This window comes from Tamandua tetradactyla, chromosome 12 (genome assembly GCF_023851605.1).
Source record: "Tamandua tetradactyla isolate mTamTet1 chromosome 12, mTamTet1.pri, whole genome shotgun sequence".
Lineage (NCBI taxonomy): Eukaryota > Metazoa > Chordata > Mammalia > Pilosa > Myrmecophagidae > Tamandua > Tamandua tetradactyla.
In genome coordinates, this window is record NC_135338.1 from 55489483 (window position 1) to 55510909 (window position 21427).

At 40.0% G+C, this 21427-nt stretch overlaps 2 long non-coding RNA genes and 1 pseudogene across 5 annotated transcripts in view; 1 reads left to right on the plus strand and 2 right to left on the minus strand.

Moving 5' to 3' along the window:
• The window catches only part of LOC143652160 (uncharacterized), a 79751-nt gene that overhangs the window by 33753 nt on the left and 24571 nt on the right, over nucleotides 1-21427 (plus strand). For 2 of the 3 annotated variants that reach the window (XR_013160451.1, XR_013160449.1), the window contains exons 1-3: nucleotides 2097-2204; nucleotides 8068-8203; nucleotides 17529-17569. This is a non-coding gene — a long non-coding RNA (uncharacterized LOC143652160). Of the gene's footprint in view, nucleotides 1-2096; nucleotides 2205-8067; nucleotides 8204-17528; nucleotides 17570-21427 lie in introns of those variants that run through there. The other variant, XR_013160450.1, reaches the window with a different exon arrangement.
• Nucleotides 763-6219, minus strand: LOC143652161 (uncharacterized). 2 transcript variants are annotated; one of them, XR_013160453.1, is made up of 3 exons: nucleotides 6135-6219; nucleotides 2380-2507; nucleotides 763-850 (listed from the first exon to the last, which is right to left on the minus strand). It is a non-coding gene; the product is annotated as an uncharacterized LOC143652161 (long non-coding RNA). The 2 variants fall into 2 exon arrangements; XR_013160452.1 differs by having other exon boundaries at nucleotides 2380-2432; nucleotides 6135-6197.
• On the minus strand, nucleotides 8271-10796 carry LOC143652676 (serine/threonine-protein phosphatase 4 regulatory subunit 2 pseudogene; annotated as a pseudogene).

Sequence of the window (21427 nt, forward strand, 5' to 3'; positions counted from 1 at the left end):
GAGCTCAGAGCCTGACCTGCAAGAACAGCTCTGATATTTGCCCTTATCCGGTTCTCCGCCCTGAGCAGCCCCCGGCTATCCTCACGGCTGGTCCCACAGTGCATTGAGGTTCCCTCCCCTAAAAGGACTTTCCTTTTCACCCTGTCTAAACTAGTGGCCCCAGGAGACCATAACACATGTCCCTTGACCTGTTCTGTTTTTCTTCATAACATATTACTACTTGACATTGCATTTTATATCTATTTGCTAGTTGGTTCATGCCTGTCTCCCCCATGGAACTATGCATCTACGGTATGAACTTTATTTATTTTGACCATTATTTTGTATCCCAAGGTTCTGGACCAGGAACTGGTACATAGTAGGGCTTAAAAACTATTAATTGCGTGAATATGTGAGTGGCATAAAACTCTAAAAGTCCAATGAAAACAGGCATAATTTGTTTTTAGCACCATAGTCTCCATCTAAAGCTGAATTGAATAATTTGGACACAATCTGCATGAATTTTAAAGACAGTTACAAAAACTTAGATACTCATTCCCACTAGAGTGTATTCACCACGAAAGAAAGGATTAGGCCTGATTTCTTCAACCCTGAATCCCCAAGTCAAGATAACTAAAACTAGCTTTTGCAACAGTGTCTACATTTTAGAGGCTAGCACAATCACATCGGGGGAACTTTTTCCATCTCATGGCTTCACCTTCTGGAATATGTGCTTCCAAGATGCAGGGGAAGAGAGAGCTGGAGGAGCTACACTGGCCCTTACCTGCCTTGACCTGAAAGCCACACACTTCTCTCTGCTCACCAGTCACTGGCCACATGTCACATGATACTCATTTAGTTTCAAGCAAAGCTGGGGAAAAAAAACAGAGCATGTGGACATTTGTGAGGGCTAGTTATCTCTGCCAGCCAGCCCCCGGTTCAGTGCCTGACCTCTATATAGCAGACATTTCATTACTATTTGGTGAATGACTTTATATTCTCTAGACTCTATGCATAAACTCTTCTGAAATTGTTACGTGTTATTTATCAAATAGGTGATTCTTGTAGGATTTGTAATTCTACTGAACTCAGGACAGTTACACAACAGGTCTCCAGGTGCTATCCTCTGAATCCCTGTAAGTCTGAACATAGGAATACATCAACAAAAATGCTCTTCATATTTTCCCCCTGAAAACCTAAGTTCAATGTATCAAAACATCTTATGACAGTAGGAAGTAACTGCATGTCTGTGAGCCATTGTGGGTCTAACAGGATGGGTGTCTCAGAGCCCTGGGACCGCAAAATCTTTAGCCTTCATCCCACAACCTAAAACTTTCCAGATTTTGCTCCAACCTCTTTCTTCTTTCTCTGCCATTTGGGATTATAAAGGGCCCTAGCGGGAAGCCAATGTATGATCTCGGTCTAATCACACCATGTAATAAATCATATTAGTAAATCTTAGCATATCTTTCCTGATGAATTTTGCTAAGGAGGCCAGGAATACCATCTTGATTTCATGGCTCATGTGCACATTCAAAATCTTTCTTTCCCTTTCATTTCATTGGTTGATTCCACCCTGAAATGGACTGTAAGATCTGTTTCACATACTGTGTATGTGTACACACACACACACGTGTGCATGCACACATGCACAAATGTACACAAGGTTAGCACCTGGCACCCTAAGTGCCTATGAAATCATGTCTACTCTGCTTTGTAACTAGGGGAATGAACCAGCATCTCGGGAGGGGTTTTAGGGAGGTGGTGATGGAAGGAAAAGAACAATGATGGTGACATACTGTTCTCCTCAACTCCCTATATCTGGTTTTGATGCCAACCAGTTTAGCAAGTGGCAAAAGCCAAAGCCAGAATTCTCCTGCTTCCTAGTCCCAGTCAACAATTGCCTTTATATCCTCCGGGCCTGCGGTAATTATAAGAATGCACATATCAAGTGCTCGAACTGAGCAATGTTTACCCGACTGGCCATTTTGAACGAACCCCTTGCTCAATCTGACTCTAACAAAGAAACTACCAGTGGTCACATTTAAGGCCTGGGTCTCTTTTTCTAGGGGAGTGTTCCAGAAGCCAGATAGTACCACACAGATGGCTGACTAGAAACAGATGGTTGACTAGAAACCACCAGAAGAGGGAGACGTACGCTCCAATACCTGGTTCTCTTTATCTCCTGGGCTTATGGGAGGCAACACCTCCCAGCCTACTTGCAGGTGGGTGAGCCTGTTCTTACCAAAGAAACACAAGCAAAAACGATGCATATCACTTCTGACTGATGCAGTAAAATGCCTCTGAGTGATTCTTTAGTCTGACTTTTTTCCTCGCTATGATCAATGTGGAGGTCTTGGGCTGAACAATGAAGCCATAAGTGCTGGCAGCTTGGCTTACTGTATTGTGGATGGACATGGCCTACAGAGCTCCTCTGACTATCAGTGGTAGACCTGCATGAGAGAGAAATTTTGTCCGTAAGCCGCGAAGATTTCAAGAGGTGTTACTGAAGCATTTCCAGATATATCCTAATGAGAGAAGAATGATACTTTGTTTAGGCCCCCTAATGTTGCAGCTTATTTCTTCTTGTGACTCTAGAATTTCTGTTATAAAAATTATCATTTTAGTTAAATTAAGAAATCTCTTCTTCATTGGAAGTGACTAGAGTTGTTACTTTGGTTTTCAGCAAACCTATAAAAGAGATAATTATTCCATATGCCTGACATAAGACTAGGCCCTAAGTCTTAGGAGTCCGTTCATGGACACATGAATTCAACATTTCCATTTCTAGACAAAACTTCTCAAACGATTGTACTTTCAGATAGGAGATTCTGCTTTCCTGCATGCTGCCTTCCTTGGTAATTCAGTTTTTTCTTAAACTCTCAGGCACATCATACTTCAGGTTATGCGGCCCCATGAAAATTGTGTAGAATATATTTTTAACAATTCCCCAAGTTATGCTGATTCCAATGCATCAGGATCATAAATGAATGTTTGGGAACAACTAATCTTGCAATGTGACCAGCCAAAATCAAGTGAGGGCTAGTTCACATTTCAGATTAGTGACCCCTGATTCATACACCAGTGTTTACCTTACATCTTCTTCACTGACAACTATTCCATCCTTCTGTCTCCCCTATGTCTGTGAATGATGCCTCTGATATCTAAGAGCTCACACCCCTGCACATCTTAAGTTGATTCTTAAGTAACTCTGTCAGATGCATAGCTGATACTTCCCCATTAGTTTCCTCAATTACTTAACAAGTATCAAGTTAGGTGCTGAGACATTAACTTGTAAATTGGCTGCCCAACAGTCTGAAGGGTCAAGCTGCCTGGTATAGTCTGGGCTGGGATGGCAGTGGCCAGGTAGTCAGATCTTAGATGTGCATAGAAAATATATCATGACTAGAACTTGGTTACATTAACTGATAGTAACAAAGACAGATTTGTAATCATAAATCAGCAGAATCTGTCTTAAACACAACTGAGAGATTTGAGGAGTATTGCAATTCTTAGATGCCACCAGATGGAGACCCTGCTCAAAGGTGACATTGATTAGGTACATCTGGAAGTAAACATGAATAATAGCACTTGACTCCAAGGCCTTCCCTGAGAAATGGCTGTAACTGCAAGGTCCCAAGTTGCTGGGTGACCGTCTCTCCTTTCTTTCCTGGCAGTATTCCAGATTATTGACACATTATCCTTGGAAACTATTCATCCCCCAAGAGGCATTAATGGCTCTCTTCTCTGAGGTAATCCATAGCGGACATCTTTTTGGCATCATCTCATCCCAGAATCTAACGGCAACCACTCTGTGCTCCCTCATATAGAGATGACCATGCCAGTCTTTGAAGTCTCAGGATAATCTCATTCTACATTGTTATGTGTAATTTGAGTTCAGGGACAAGATGGGATACAAAACCACTGTATATTACCAACATTAGCTCCCACCTCTCAAGGTAACTTGGGTTTCTGTTATCTGAGATTTCACTCAGAGGTCCCAGAGTGCTCGCCATGGGATTAGATTAGCTCCTGAATTAGCTGAGCAGGTTCACTTTCCCCTTGGGAACCTCCAGTTTATGAAGGAACAATTGTCATGAGAGGCCAGAGATTGAATTATGTAAGACTTTTCAGCCATATCTTTTGTGCTCCAACTTGCGGCTCTGTCCTGGGCTTCCACACTGCCCCCACACCCCACCCCACCCCCGTCACACCTCAGAGAGAACAGAAAGCCTCTTTTTCTCACATGACAAATTATGTTGTCAGTGCATAGGGGGAAAGGGTAACTTCTGGAACCTGTCATTCACTGTGTGTATCCTAGTGCACATGACGCAGGGTCTGGTGGAAATAACCTATGTTTGTTGACAGAGAGGAAAGATCAAGTAGCAGAGAAAACACTAGTGGTACAGGAGTGAGAGCAGAGAATTTCTGGAGCATCATCCTTAATTGGATGAAGGAGGTGGTTCTCCTATACAAATAGAGGGGTTGACCTTGACTGGGAGAGTGGATCCTCCTGGTACAGAAGAGGAGGTTAGAGTATAGAAGCAGATTTGTGGGAATATAGAAGAATGTTAAGCTGGAAGTTGGTGAGCTGGAAGTTGTAGCAGTTCTTTTCAGATTGCTTCAGTTTTCTCAGTGCTGCAAGAAATAAAGTCATCAGCTTAAAATAAGAGTGGGGGAGGTATTGGGAATCAGAGGAGAAAGCATCTAGGAGAAAAAGAGAGAAAGGATAAGGGAAATATGGTTCTAAAAAAATTAGGGTCCCCTTGTGACTATAGTGCCTATAAAATGAAAGTATGATTAACACTATGTTTTTTTTTCTCCCATCTCTCTGCATTGGTATAAACATGAAGTAGGTGGAGAATAGGATTTAGTCAGGGTATAATTGTGCCAGCATGACAAAAGTAGAGGGGAACACGGTTTTTGAGGAATTATGATAATTATTCACATAGTTGGTGATAATGACAAGATGAAGGGTATGCCATGGACTGAGTGTCTTTGGTGGAGTGGAGGCCAAAACATTGGAGGAGAGAGGGGAGTCCAGTGACTGTAAAGCTCTATTTACATGGATATTGAAATTTCCAAAAATTAAGAAACAAAAAGTGTTAAGGAGAGTGACAATGAACTCGTAACTAAAACATCCATAAGAAAGGTAAACAAATAAGATATTCATAGTTATGTTATGAAGGAAACTAATAAGGAGTCGAGAGAAAACATAAAGGTGTATGCTTGAATCCATTTTAGGCGGCCAGGGAAATCATCTATGAAAAAGTGACGTTGATATCTACAGGATAGAAAGTGAGGATGACAACATGCTGGGCAAAGGAAATGATGGCGAGTGCAAAGTCCCTGAGGCAGGAGTGAGCTTGTTCGAGGATCTTCAGGAAGATTAGCGTGGCTGGAAAATAATAGCAAGTGGGAAAACAGTGGGAGATGTTTGCTAGAAAAAGAAGAAAAGAGCAGAATAAATTGTGCATTACAAATCCCAACATGGATTTCTTTAATTCACTGAAAAAAATCTACAAAGCTTTGAACCTCCTTTTTTTGGTAGGTGCTGCGAAGTACCTTAACTTGTCTCTCGTTTTACAGGAGATATCTGGACATGGCCCACATCACTGTACCCCCTTTCAGTGGCGCGGCTGGCCCCTGAATGTTATGGGGTTTTTCTCCTGCCCTCTAGTGTGCAAATATGTTACTAAGGATTCAAAGTGTGTGCTCATTTCTGCCCCTTAGATGCAATCAGCATAATGCCACCCATGTGTGGACCAGTGTGACGCTTTGTGGGGCTCCAAGGAGAATAAGATCATTGCGGAGAGCAGGACTGTGGGGGCTGTGAAGGAATGCTGCGAACATTTGGAGAATGTTTTGCTACAGATTCAATAATTGAAAATGCTACAGTCAATGAGTTCGGTTAAATGCTACAAACATAACATGGAGTTAACCAGACAACTGCACCCAATTCTTCAACAGTTATATATAAATTGTACTTCATGTGTAATACAAGTGCATCTGTACTGTAGATAACAAAGAGGGTTTCTAAGTCCTACACAATTTTTAAAATATCCGTACAAACTTGAGACACCTGTACGCCCCTCAGATCCAAAACGTCCAGAAAAAAACAACTCATCATCTTTCTTCCAGCCTCAGCCTCTTACTGTGTTTGAAATCCCAATGAAGGGCTCTTCCATCACTCCTTTGGCACAAGTCAGAAACCTGATGTCATACTAGGCTCCTAGCTCTCCTCACTGATAGGCTATCAAGCGTTCTTGATACATTCTAAATGCAAATATCTCCCCAGTCCTCCTCCTCCTTCCTCTTCTTGTTATTTCAGTGTCCCGTCAAGTCTCATTTGAATAGTTATAAAGGCCTTGGAACAGGGATAAAGGCAGAAAGTCTTCTTAGATAGACTTGAGTTCCAATGTGAGCTCAAAATACAAATGAACTTGGTGATTGTGCCTCTATATGCCTCTATTTTCCCATGGGGGAAAAATGAGAATTATAGTAATCCTTTAATCTTAGGGTCATTTTGAAGATTAACTAGGAGACCATGTAGATAAAATACTTAGCAGAGTGTGTGGCGATACATCTAACTATTGTTATTATGATAGTCTCCTTGGTCTATTTAGTTTCCCTCTTCAACCCATTGCCCATGCTGTGGCCAGAGTACTCTTTGAATGGTGCTCATTTATCAGCACCATCTTTAAATCTTCAATGACTTATCTTCAACAAATGAATAAAAATCAAAATTATCAGCATAAGCGACTTTGGTAACAGGACTTCTCAGTCTTACCTTTCTACCATAATAGCAACAAAAAAATCTATAAAAGCTAGAAAAAAACAATGAAAACAATAAGCAATTAACAGCAACCACTGCAGGGCCACCTAAGATATGGGAAGCATGAGGGGAGTTCATAGCCACCTCAGATTTCTCCTGACAATATTTTCCAAATTGTAGTACAGGAAGATAATGATGGTTCCTCTGGATAGAAAATGCACAAGTTTGGATTAAAGATTGCCAATATGGATGGGATTTGGATATCAAGATCCCAAGAAGTCAACAAAAAAAGAGCCCCATGAATCTCTTTAAAATTTTCCTCAACTACTAAGCTGTGCATGAATAATGTGGAAATTCTGGGAGATCTGGGGTAGATGTCAGAGGTTGCACAGTGCTGGGAGATGGGGGTTAGAATTCTGTCCAAGCCAGATTGGAGTAACTTTGGTCTCTTCAGGTGAGATCCAGGAAGATACACTCTAGGAGTAAGGATACACCATAGGAGAAAGACTTTGCCCCAAGATTGAGGACAAAACTGAAACAGGCCTGCCTAAAAACAAGCTTCAAGAGCTTCAAGATGATCTGTTCAGTAATTTAAATGCCTATTAGGACACTCTTAGTCCTAAGATTTTCTTTAGAGAAATAGAGCTTGATAAAAACCCTCTAAAAATTAATATCCACAATGTCCAGCATTCACTAAAAATTGCTACACGTGCAAAGAATTGGAAGAAAATGAACAATAATTCAGAAATAAAGCTGCCAATAAGGCAAGCCAAAAATTATTAAAGTGGTTTGATTAACGGAAAATAAACTCAAAATAACTCTGATTAAAATGTTAAAGGAAAAAGAGCAAAAGGTGAGCAAAATGAATGAACAGATGGATAGGTTCTATCTATAATTTGAATATATATAAAATTTGAATATAATTTGAACCATTAAAAATAAAATAAGGTGGGCCGCGGTGGCTCAGCGGGCAAAGTGCTTGCCTGCTATGCCGGAGGACCTCGGTTCGATTCCCGGCCCCAGCCCATGTAACAAAAACGGAGAAACAGAATACAATAAAACAAGAAAATGTTTAAAAGATGTTTCCCTTTCTTCCTTCCTTCCTTCCTTCTATCCTTCCTTCCTTCTCTCTGTCTTTCCTTTAAAAAAAAAAAATAAAATAAAATAAAATAAAATAAAATAAGCCTTATACAACTGAAAATTATAATATATGGAACATTCTGATTCTAGGATGCTGATATAAGCTCTTAATAAAGCCGAACTCCAATAGATAACTGTCTCCAGAATAATGGAAATAATAATTCCTCTTGCAGATGATTCTCCTGAGCACTTCCAGTTGAGAGAAGAAGGAACATAAAATGAAAAGCAGAATGAATAAGAAGTCCCTGCTACAGAATCGGGAGTTCACAGGAAACAACAGATGAAAAAAACATGCCCTTTAAGACACCAGTGAGTCAGTAAGCGTGCTTCCGGCTCTCAATACCCACAGCTCTGGGCATAGTTGTCCCCGACATGCTTATTGTGAGCTGATAGCCACCATCCGTCTTGAGGCAGAGCAAAATATGAGAGGGAATCAGTGAAGGGCTCGCAGTCTCTTATCTCTGCCTGCACTGTTGGAGGTCCTAACTTCCCAAGGACTGAGCACCTTGACAGAAATATAATTAGGTACCCTGGGGGAAGGATTAGCTAGGTTGTGCAAAGGAGCACAGACAGGCACCCAGGGTTTGGAAAAGAAGGTGGATCTCCTAGGCTGAGTCAAGGGGGTGGTAGGGAGACTGAGAGGCTTCCAGACCTCCTTGGAGGGGGAACAAAAAGGAACTTTTAATAAGGAGTTATCTTGTACAGAGGGTCACATATCTCTACAAATGTATATGAATTATGGCTTCTGTGCTGGTTTGAAACTGTTACGTACCCCAGAAAAACCATCTTCTTTTAATCCAATCTTGTGGATGCAGATCTGTTTTGGGTGGGACCTTTTGATTAGGCTGTTTCCATGGAGATGTGACTGGCCCATTCAAGGTGGGTCTTAATCACCATACTGGAGTCCTTTAAAAATGCTGACAGAGCAGAAAGATGAAGCCAAGTAAAAGACACCTGATGTCCCCACAGATGCTGAGAGAGCCATTTTGAAATTTACCCAGGAAGGTAGGGGCCAGCAGACAGCACCATGTGGCTTCCCATGTGAAAGAGAAACCCCGGACATGATCAACCTTTCTTGAGTGAAGGTAGCCTCATGTTGCTGCCTTAATTTGGACATTTTCTTGACCTTAGGACTGTAATGTAATAAATCCCCTTTGTAAAAGCCAATCTATTCCTGGCATATTGCATTCCAGTAGCATTAGCAAACTGAAACAGCCTCTGTGTTGGAGGATTGGAGGTTTGCTTTTTTTTTTGGGGGGGGGGGGAGATTGGAAGTTTTGATTCAAGGAAAGTAAAAACCCAATTTTAGGACTTCCATGTAAGGCTGCCTTTCATGAGAGCAATTGCTAAAGTTATACCCCTCTCCCCTCAGCTTTGCTTGTGGATCCATGCTTAAAGAATCTTATTTTCATATCTGGCCCTGAGTGGAATAAATCATTTTGAGAAAATAATCATTGTATGCAGATGGCCTGTGCAGTACATCTCTGGGAAAGCTAAGAGAAAAATTTATAATATTAGACTCAATAAAAATGTTCAAATGTTCAGTGAGATGGTCAGTTAAGAAATTAGTGTACCAATGTCAGTAGTTGTATATATAGTATAAAAGACAGCCAGCAATTTTAGAAAAGATCTTATTTACAAGAACAACATAAAATATAAAACACCCAAGAATGATATTAAGAAATGTGCAGGAGCTATAGGAGAAAAAAAAAGGAAAAAATACTTGGTTAGGGCCACGTAAAGATGGGAGTAAGAGAAGAGATTCTTCTTGTTCTATGTGAACACTATAATTTACTGATGTATATTTTCACTAAATTGATCCATGCATTCAGTGTAATCTCTATTGACATTAAAATAGGACTTTTCTTGGACTTTGCTTTAGTTTCTTTGCCGCTGAAATAAACATCAAACAATGAGTGGGCTTAACAACAGGAATTTATTGCCCCATGGTTTCAGAGACTAGAAGACTTGCTTTCTCCTGAGTTTTGTCTCTTCTGGCGATCTCCCATGTTCTTTGGCCTTTCCGTCATACGGCAATGCACATGGCAGTGTTCTCCCCTAGTTTTTCCAGGTTCATTTGACTTTCAGCTTCTGGAAGTCTGCAAGTTCTGGCTGCTTCCTGAGACTTGTCTCCATGTCCAATTCCCACTGCTTACAAGGACTTCAGCCATATTGGATCAAGGCCCACCTCATCAGTCTGGGCACACCTCAACCAATAGCATCTTCAGAAATCTTATCTACAAGTAGCTTCACTCCCACAGGACCAGGGGTTAGGAGCTGAATATACATTTTGTTGGGGACATGATTTGATTCCCAACACATTTTGACAAAAGAATACTGAAATGCATCTGGAAGAAAATTTTCATGGCATTCAGAACCACTACTTCCAGGGCCTGTGTCTTCACTACCCTCAGCATGTTAATCTGTTACAGCTTGAGACAGACCAGATTCCTCCATTTGATTATTTCTTCATTCTCTAATGAGTTTCCACCAGTTTCTTTTTCTCGATCTTTTCTTTCTGAGACCATTTCTCTTGATGTCATAAAAGACCCTTGTTCTTGTTTATTCTCTTTGTACAGTGCTGCTGGGAACAGCTACTTTCTTTGTCTTTATCCTGAGATGCAGATGATGCATCTGTTTCTTCTACTGTAACTGAAGACGTTTCACTGGAAGTTGTTTGACTGGCTTTCTTTCTGACTTCACCTTCTTTGTCAAATATGAGTCTTTTTACCCATGCCCCTCAGCTTCCACAGCATCTTCATCTGGATGTTTGATTTTGTGCAGGGCTCACTGCAGAAATTTCTGATCCAAATGTTAGGGGGTCACTGTGATTTCTGTCTCCATTCTGCTGTAAGCTTGACTTTTTGCTGTCTGTATTCTCAAGTAAACCATTTGTTGTCATTAGGACTGACAAAGAAAAATTTAGTGATAAGATTTCCCAAATCCTAATTAAGATCCAGTTGGTTTTGCAAAATAATTCAATCTTGTCATCCAGACGTATAAGCCTGTATACTCAGATCTTACCGATTAATTCACATGACTACCGGTGAAGCTCATGCCAAAATCTGGATAGGCAAAGCTAATTGTAAAGATCCCTTCAATGAGTTTTCAAAGTGAAGAACTACTGACAACTGAAGCATTTGGGCTAGTTAAGTAACTTCATAAGGTCATGCCTGAAAATTTTCCCCAAATTATTGATGGGAGAAAAATCCAGCAATGTACTCATGCTCAGTGAGCCCATATGAGACTATTATAACAGACTTGGAAAAAAACATGAAATTATTCTCAGGTCTTGAGTATATTAACCATGAAATCTGTACCCTATTTAATTCTGCTTTTGTTAACAGTCTTTCAAAAGAACTAAGCCCCACGCTAAATGTAAACAATTAAAATGAGCTGGCATGGAATTGAATGATTTAGTAAACTCTATAGATCAATTAGGTTACACCTTTAAAAAGGCTGGGGGATAAAAAAGAAAAGAGATCAATCTGAGCAATGATAGCACAAATACAATTAGCACACACCATGAGTTTCTGATTACAGCAGCTAAATAATCCCCCCGTAAACCATTTTAGGCACCAGGGTTTAAGACACAGGTACTTGTAATACTGCGCGCAATTTGGATATTGGAAGACAGAAAATTACTCTAAAATAGCCTAATGCTCTTTGTTTTCCAAGAAAGCAAAGTGACTGCTAGAGCTGCTCCAGGGATACAGTGGCGGTTTTTCTAGTTGTTCGCATCATCTATTTAGGCAAAATAGATCTGGTCATTGAAAATGAGCATTTGTTATTTAGGCAAAATAGATCTGGTCACTGGAAATGAGCATTTGCAGCCTCTAATACATACTAGGGCCAGGTCTCTGTGTTTGCAAGGCACTCATCCATTTTTGTGGTCCCCTCTATCCCGATTCACTTTCTCAGAAGGGATTTCCTTGAATTATTCCAAGCACAGGTACCTTTCCTATGAAAGGGGGAAATTCATTTAGAACTCTCAGAACCACATTCACTAGACCAGGATAAGGGATAATATCTCCTACATATTCTTGTCCTTTCAGTAAAAGAAATAACATTTGAACTCCACCCTCTTGTAGAAATGATTCCATCCATTTATTGTCCACATCCTTTACTGATATGGGCTGCGCTTTTCTGCCCCACTTACCCCTGACCCTAGGGCCTCCTCCTAGACCTTGACAGAATCCAAAACATTCTAAATCCTACCCCACCCCCAAAACCAAATGTCAATTAAGAGGATTTTTTGGCCTTGCAGGATATTGTAGGTTGTAAACAACCTTCACATGGCTTGTTTAAAGCTAAACACATTGAACCCCTTATGTGGGTTGAAATTATTCAAAATTCCTTCAAGGAAATAATGCACAGCTTGCTGATGCTCCAGCTCTGAGCCACCCTAATTACAAATTGTGCTTTTTCCTCCTTAACCATGAACAAGAGGGGAACACCTTAGGGTTTCTTGCACAAAAGCAGAGACCTACATGGGCCTCTAGGATATTGTCGCCAGCAATGGGGTACCCGAGCCAAGAGACTCCTCCTTTGTGTGAGGTCCATTGCTGCATTGGCAAAAGTTTAGAATCAATTGCAGAATTAATTACGGGATCTCCCTTAAGGATTTATGTCCCTCATTCTGTTGAAGCCCTCTCTACCAAACAGATTGACTTCTTATAAAATTCTCTTACTTTCCCCTCCCAATGTCTTTTCTGTTCAAAATCACAACTTTAATCCTGCTGCTCTACTTCCTACTATTTCTGAGGAAACTCCACAGAACTAGTAGGAGTTTCCTGCTAGTTTCATGTAGGAGAACTGCATGGCTTTAACTGACCAAGTGCTAACACACTGAATAAATTTACAAGAAACCCCAATTGATAATTCAGATGATAATTCAGTTGATAAATCAGTTCCTGTCTTAAAAATAACTCAGGAGTTCCGGGTCAAGATGGCGGCTTAACAATGTGCACATTTTAGTTCGTCCTCCAGAACAACTACTAAATAACCAGAAACAGTACAGAACAGCTCCTGGGGCCACGTCAGTGACCAGACACACAGCGTAACTCAGTCTGGACCAGCTGGACTGGCTGCGGGCACCCCTCAGAACTGTGAGTTCGAAAAGCTGCAGCGGCCAGTGCTCCTCCCCCACAGGCCGCTTCCCAGAGGGGAAAGGAAAGGACTTTACCAGCAGCAGGGACTGGGCACAATCAAACGCCAATTGTGGAACTAATTAACAAATTCTGACTACTAAAAATAGGCCCCCAGCTTAGGTGAACCTGATCAAAGCAGAGGTTGCTCATTTTTGCCCCAGTGTCAAGGGGGCAGGACTGACAGAAAAAGGGGGGGAAAAAAAGAAGGAAACAGAGGTTTTTGTGGCTGCGTATCTACAAAGGCTTGACTGCCTCTGGATACAGTGGCAGGACTTTTCAGGCTGTAGCTGCCCCAGGCATAGGCAGAAGTGAGCTCTTTTGGGGGCTTATCTGGAGCCTGTGCCTTCCCCAGGGGAGGGGTGAAGCCCCACCCAGGTGGAATCCCTCCATCAAGGAATTCAGACACCAGGGCTTGGTAATTTGAAGCCATTAAAACCAGCCTACAACCTCTCCTCTGTCTCCACCACGCCCCCAGCAGGGAGAGTCTGCCAAAGTTTAAGGTACCGCATCATCTTAAGCTGGTGGGACCTGCATTCAGACAAGCGCCACATACTGGGCAGGATAAGAAAAACAGAGTCCAGAGACTTCACAGGAAAATCTTTCAACTTGCTGGGTCTCACCCTCAGGGAAAACTGACACAGGTGATTTTTTCCTCCTGATAGGAGGCCAGTTTGGTCTGGGAAAATCTGGCTGGGGTCTATAATATCTAAGTAGACCCTCCTAAGTGTGTGGGGGGAAAGGCACCACACAAGCAGGGCAAGAAACAAGAAAACAAGAACTGAAAAATTCTCCTCTGTTAAACAAAACTTAAGCTAAAGGTCCAGATAAAGCTGAACGGAATGTCAAAGAACAGATAGACAACAAATTCATCCAGCAAGAAAACCCTAGATAAAAGAAGTGAAAGCAATCTCCAGAATAAACTAATTAAGGTAATTAAATGCCTAGACGCCAGCAAAAATAACAAATCACACTAGGAAAATTGAAGATATGGCCCAGTCAAAGGAACAAACCAACAATTCAAATGACATACAGGAGCTGAAACAATTAATTCAGAATGTACTCACAGACATGGAAAAACCTCATCAAAACCCAAATCAATGAATTGAGGGAGGATATAAAGAAGGCAAGGAAAGAACAAAAAGAAGAAACTGAAAGTCTGAAAAAACAAATCACAGAACTTATGGGAATGAAAGACACAGTAGAAGAGATGAAAAAAACAATGGAAACCTACAGTGGTAGATTTCGAGAGACAGAACATAGGATTTCTGAACTGGAGGACAGAACATCTGAAATCCAACAAGAAACAGAAACTATAGGGAAAAAAAATGGAAAAATATGAGCAGGGACTCAGGGAATTGAAAGACAATATGAAGTGCACGAATATACGTGTTGTGGGTGTCCCAGAAGGAGAAGAGAAGGGAAAAGAAGGAGAAAAATTAACGGAGGAAATTAACTGAAAATTTCCCAACTCTTATGAAAGACTTAAAATTATGGATCCAAGAAGTGCAGCATACCCCAAAGAGAACAGATCCAAATAGACATACTCCAAGACATTTAATAATCAGAATGTCAGAGGTCAAAGAAAAAGAGAGGATCTTGAAAGCAGCAAGAGAAAAGCAATCCATCACATACAAGGGAAGCCTAATAAGACTATGTGCAGATCTCTCAGCAGAAACCATGGAGGCAAGAAGACAGTGGGATAATATATTTAAATTATTAAAAGAGAAAAACTGGGTGGGCCACGGTGGTTCAGCAGGTAAGAATGCTTGCCTGTCATGCCCGAGGACCCGGGTTCGATTCCCGGTGCCTGCCCATGTAAAAGAAAAAAAGAGAAAAACTGCCAACCAAGAACTCTATATCCAGCAAAATTGTCCTTCAAAAATGAGGGAAAAATTAAAACATTTTCAGACAAAAAATCACTGAGAGAATTTGTGACCAAGAGACCAGCTCTGCAAGAAATACTAAAGGGAACACAACAGACAGATACGAAGACAGAAGAGAGAGGTATGGAGAAGAGTGTAGAAAGGAAGACTATGAGTAAAGGTAAAAAGAAGGAAAATTAGATATGACATATAAAATCCAGAAGGCAAAATAGTAAAAGAAAGTACTACCCATGCAGTAATAACACTGAATGTTAATGGATTAAACTCTCCAATCAAAAGACATAGTTTGGCAGAATGGATTAAAAAACAGGACCCATCTATATGCTGTCTCTACTCAAAGGACACGAGGCCAAGGACACAAATGGACATTTACACACCAATGTTTATAGCAGCATTATTAACAATTACCAAGAGATGGAAACAGCCAAAATGTCCATCAACAGAGAGTTGGCTAAACACTCTGTGACATTTATATAAGATGGAATATTATGCAGCTGTAAGACAGAATAAAGTTATGAAGTGTCTAACAACATAAATGGACCTTAAGGACATTATTCTGAGTGTGATTAGCCAGAAACAAAAAGGCAAATACTGTATGGTCTCACTGATATGAACTGGCATTAGTGAATAAACTTGGAATATTTCCTTGGTAACAGAGACCATCAGGAGATAGAAATAGGGTAAGATATTGGGTCATTGGAGCTGAAGAGATCCAGATTGTGCAACAGGACTGAATATAAAAACTCAGAAATGGACAGCACAATATTACCTAACTCTAATACAAATTATGTTAAAACACTAAATGAAGCTGCATATGAGAATGATAGAGGGAGGAGGGCTGGGGCACAAATGAAATCACAAAGAAAAATAGATGATAAAGATTGAGATGGTATAATCTAGGAATGCCTAGAGTGTGTAATGATGGTGACTAAATGTACAAATTTAAAAAATGTTTTTGCATGAGGAAGAACAAAAGAATGTCATTACTGCAGTGTGCTGAAAATAGATGGTACTTAATAGTTTAAAAGTTCAACTAATGTGTGAGACTAAAGCAAAAAATGTTTATTTGGTACAAGTCTATACTTTGACTAGAGCATCTCTTAATATAACTTATGTGGATAGTTGATTGAACACCTTAAGTACATGGAACTTTGTATAGGACATGAGATTTTGTTGGTTTGTCCAGGTGACGCCCTGATGAATCCCAGAGTGATTTGATCAGTGAGTGGAAAAGTATTTGCAAAGTCCCCTTCGGGGAATCGTGAGAACGGGGGAAAACTCAACTTCCCCAAGTTGAATTCTTGATATTCTCACAAGCAGTGTGGACAACCAAAGCTATAGGCTGAGCCCCCAGTCTTGAGGTTTGTTCATATGAAACTTAACCCCACAGGGGATAGGTCAAGCCTACTTAAAATTAAGCCTAAGAGTCACCCCCAAGAGAACCTCTTTTGTTGCTCAGATGTGGCCTCTCTCTCCAGTCAACACAGCAAGCAGACTCACCACCCTTCCGCTGTCTACGTGGGACATGACTACCAGGGGTGTGGATCTTCCTGGCAGCATGGGACAGAAATCCCAGAATGAGCTGAGATTCAGCATCAAGGGATTGAGAAAAACTCTAGAATGAGCTGAGACCTAGGATCAAGGGATTGAGAAAACCTTCTGGACCAAAAGGGGGAAGAGTGAAATGAGACAAAGTGTCAATGACTGAGAGATTCCAAACAGAGTTGAGAGGTTATCCTGGAGGTTATTCTTATGCATTAGGTAGATATCACCTTGTTATCTAAGATGTAGTGGAGAAGCTGGAGGGAATTGTCTGAAAATGTAGAGCTGTGTTCCAGTAGCCATGTTTCTTGATGATGATTGTATAATGATATAGCTTTCACAATGTGACTGTGTGATTGTGAAAACCTTCTGTCTGATGCTCCTTTTATCTATCTTGTCAACAGATGAGAAGAACATATGGAATAAAAATAAATAATAGGGGGAACAAATGTTAAAATAGATTTAGTTTGAAATGCTAGTGATCAATGAAAGGGATTAGTAAGGGGTATGACTTGTATTATTTTTTTTTCTGTTTGTTATATTTTTCTGTTGTCTTTTTATTTCTTTTCCTGAATTGATGCTAATGTTCTGGGAAATGATCATGATGATGAATATGCAACTATGTGATGATATTGTGAATTGCTGAGTGTATGTGTTGGGAATGTTTGTGTTTCTTGAAATTTTTTTTTTTTAATTAATAAAAAAAATTTTAAAAATACAAAAAAAATAACTCAGGAATCCATCCTGTTGGATATGCTGTTACCTCTAACCATGAGATAATAGAATCAGTGCAGCAAGCTAAGCTTTTTTGCAGCAAGAATCAGTGCAGCAAGCTGAGTTTTTTGCAGCAAGAATCAGTGCAGCAAGCTGAGCTTTTTTTGCCTTCACAAGAACCTGCATACTTGCAGAAGGAAAAGCAGCAAATATATACACTGGAGTTGTTCATGATTTGGAGAAGTTCTGAAAAAAAAGAGGTTTTTTTAACTTCCAATAGGGAAATTTTTTTTTTAGGTGCATGGTCCAGGAATCAAAGCTTTTTTCTTTGTTTGTTTGTTTTAGGTGCATGGTCTGGAATTGAACCCAGGTCTCTGCCATGGAAGGTGAGCATTCTACCACTGAACTACTCGTGCACCCTAATAGGGAAAAAATTTTTTAAAAACAATTTATGTTACAGAACTGCTGGATGCTATAGTGTTACCAAAGGCTTTTAGCTATAATTCAAATTTCTGGGCATACTTGGACAAAAACAGAGGAAAGCACTAGCAACCAATCACATGGTAAATACAGCTGCTAAAAGTGTAGCTATAAATTCTAATTCTATTCCTGTTTCTAAAATGACTTTTGAACCAAATAACTTTATTAGAAGCATAAAAAATTGCTCCTTCATGCTCAACAAAATATTCATCCTCCGCAGATAAAAAATTGGGAAAATGTCAGCTGCTTTTATAAGCTTGGAATTAAATCATGGTTTAGCCCTATGGTAAAGCAAGTCTTCCTTAATTGCCACGAGGAAACAGTTTTAGAAATTACTCAAGATATGTCTTACTGGGATACTGGCAAAATGGTAAGTTGAAGAGTGCAATATTTATGGAAACTATTCCCTAAAATAGCTATGAAAATTTATCAGAATTGTTTAATTTGTCCTCAGCATAACCCAGAAAAACCTTTCCATAATTCTCACTAGACATAATACCCACTAGACATTTAAAAATTGACAATTGGATTTTATTCAATTACCCCCACTCTAAGTTGTAAATATGTTTTAATAATGATTTACATGTACTACCATTTAGCTGAAGACTTTCCTTGTAGACAAATCGCTGCAGCTACCATTGCAGAAAGTATTAGAAAAAATAGTTCCAGAAATTGGGGAATTCCTGTGCAGTTTCACAGTGATGGAGGAACCCCCTTTACAAGGTACATTCTGAAAACAACATGCAAAAATAGCCAATTTTGCAATATTTTCATTGTGCCTATCACCCTTAATACTCAAACTTAATAGAAAGAATGAATGGGATAATTAAAACTCAATTAACTAAATTTATGAATTCTCTCAATCTGCCATGGCCAAAAGCCTTACCTATAGTCTTATTAAATCTAAGATCCAGTCCTTGGGAAAATGTTAAGTTATCCCCATTTGAAATTATAACAGGGGGACCTTTAAAAATAAACCCTAAAATATATAAGCCCTACCCATAAAAGGAAATATGCTAATGTATTGCCAAGAATAAATCAAAACTTTAAAAAAATAGATAAATGAAACCTTGATAGAACAATCCTTTTTGTCCCTGGGAGATGACATTCAAAACCACAAAGTCTGGCAACTTTGTATATTGGAAATGATACCACCATAAAAAATGCACTCCAGTCTCACTGGAAAGGACCTTATCATGTACTTTTAACTAACCCATGTGTGTGTTAGTTAAATTAGAAAATTTTAGGCTAAATTAGAAAATATTACTTCTTAGATTCATATTTCTCATTTAAAGAAATCTCTCAGCCTTACCTGGAAATCCATTCCCACTGGGGAGTTTAAGTTCAAAGTTACTGAAAATCAGAAGTAGATGGCATCTGATGTAGACAGCTGTGATGGTTTGAAGCTGTGTGTGTCCCAGAAAAGAATGTGCTCTTTTAATCCATTTCTGCGGTGTAGACCTATTGTCGGTGGGACCTTTTGATTAGGTTATTTCAGTTGAAGAGTGCCCCAGAATGGGTCTTAAGCCTCTTATTGGAGTCCTTTTTTGTGGAGAAGACACACAGAAAAGTAGAGAAGGTAAGAGACCCAGGAGCAAAGAGAATCCCAGAGAAGCTAAGGGAACCAGAGAAGCTGAGATACAAGGATACACACAGAAGCTCAGAGAGGAAAACCACTGAAGCCAGAAGCTAGGAGCAGTGGAACGCAAGAGAGAAGAGAGATGGACCAGCAGATGTGTCATATGCTTTCCCATGTGACAAAGTTGTCCCAGATGCCACTAGCCTCTCTTCAGAGTCCAGGTATCATCTTGATAGTGCCTTGATTTGGACATTTGCATGACCTAAGCACTATAAGCTTTTAAGTTAATAGATCCTGATTGTAAAAGTCAACCCATTTCTGGTATATTGCATTTTGTCAGTGCTAGCAAACCAAAACAACAGCTAACCCGAGACTTGGGACCAAGACAGTATAACTGATACTTAGTTGTGATCTTAAGTAACCTAGAAGTAGACAGCATGTGATGTAGACAGCTAACCCACAAAACAAGACCAGACCTGATTTTCATCAGGTGGAATGAATTCAATAATGCCTCTTTCATCTTCATTAGTATCTTATTAGCTCTTTTATTCACATTTTTTCCTCCCTCACCCTTCCTTTGAATTCCATCTCTGACCCTCCTGTAATGAAGTCTATCCTTTTCTAAGCTCCTCCTTCTCACTCTTACCCTCTGGGCTAGTTTGAATCTGTTATATACCCCAGAAAAGCCTATGTCATCCTGTGGGTGCAGACCTATTGTGGGTGGGACCTTTTGCTTAGATTGTTTCCATGGAGATGTGACCCAGCTCATTCAAGGTGGGATTAATCCCCTTGCTGTAGTCCTTTATGAGAGAATAGAAGGCAGAGACATTTTGTGAGAAAACTAAACACTTTGGAGAATCTAAGAGAGAAACACCTAGAGACATTTTGGAGAGAAAGACCAGCAGATGTCGCCATGTACCTTCCTTTATGACAGAGGAACCATGGATGCAAGCAGCCTTTCCTGAAAGAAGGTATCTTCCTCTTGATGTCTTAATTTCAACATTTTCATGACTTTAGAACTATAAGGCTGTAACCTAATAAATCCCCTTTGTAAAAGTCAGCCCATATCTGGTATATTGTATTCAACCCATATCTGATATATTTAGCAAAACATATATTTTTTGCTAAAAAAAGGGACTCTTTTTTGCAAAAAAGGGACTCTCTTCCTAGTCCCTTGACACTCATCACCCTTTTCTGCAGCCATACAAATAGCTGCTGACTCAGTCAAACTATCAAATTGCTTGGTCTGAGATAACTTAGACTTCATGGAAGGGCCATAGTTATTAGCCATACTCATAAGTATTCAAATCCAGATAAATCGTAAAGACTACAAAGAGAAAATTCAAATATTACATCAACTAGGGTGCCTGGAAGTTTGAGACTTAGTTAGCTAAATCATAGATCTTAAGGAGACTAGATTTATAGTATATTTCAAACCTTCATAATCCTTTCTCTTATTATAACCACTACAATATCTCTCATTTCCAGAATAACAGCTGTAACTACCTCCAGAGTCATGCTAATGTGCTAAGCCTTTGATCTTGAAGCTTGCACTTATGAAACTTATTTCTGTAAAGCTAAACTTATTCTGTAATGTAAAACTAAGCATAATCATAACTAACGCCTAAGAGTCACCCCTCTGAAAACCTCCTTGTTGATGAAACGTGGCTCCTCTTTAAGCCAAACTCTGCAAATCAATTCAGAACCTTCCCCCTTTATATGGGACATAACTTCTAGGGATGAACCTCCCTGGTGCCAAGGGATTTAATACCAAATGTTGATCGGTGATGCTTTCAAAGAAAGCTCTTGATCAAAAGGGGGAAAATGGGAAAAGAAAGCAAAACAAAATAGAGTTACTATAGCTAAGAGATTTAAATTGGAGTTGGGAGGTCATTCCAAGACCATAAATAAATACCTTTGCTGCCTTGAATCTCAGTTTGTTATTTCTCCATTGACAAGGAGCTCTGGCTTCAGAACCTCCCCTGGCCTCCTTGTCCAGCCTCACTTCTGCAACTGTACAGAATTACTTAGTGTGATGTTACTGAATAGTTGCGTGTACCTAGGTTCAGCATGTAGAGAGAAGGTCGAGGGCCTTGACTCCCGGGGAAGATTCTCTTTCACACTTTGGTTTCAATCCTTCTTCTACCCAGAGGGTTTTCTTTTGCCTGCCTCTAAACTCCCATAA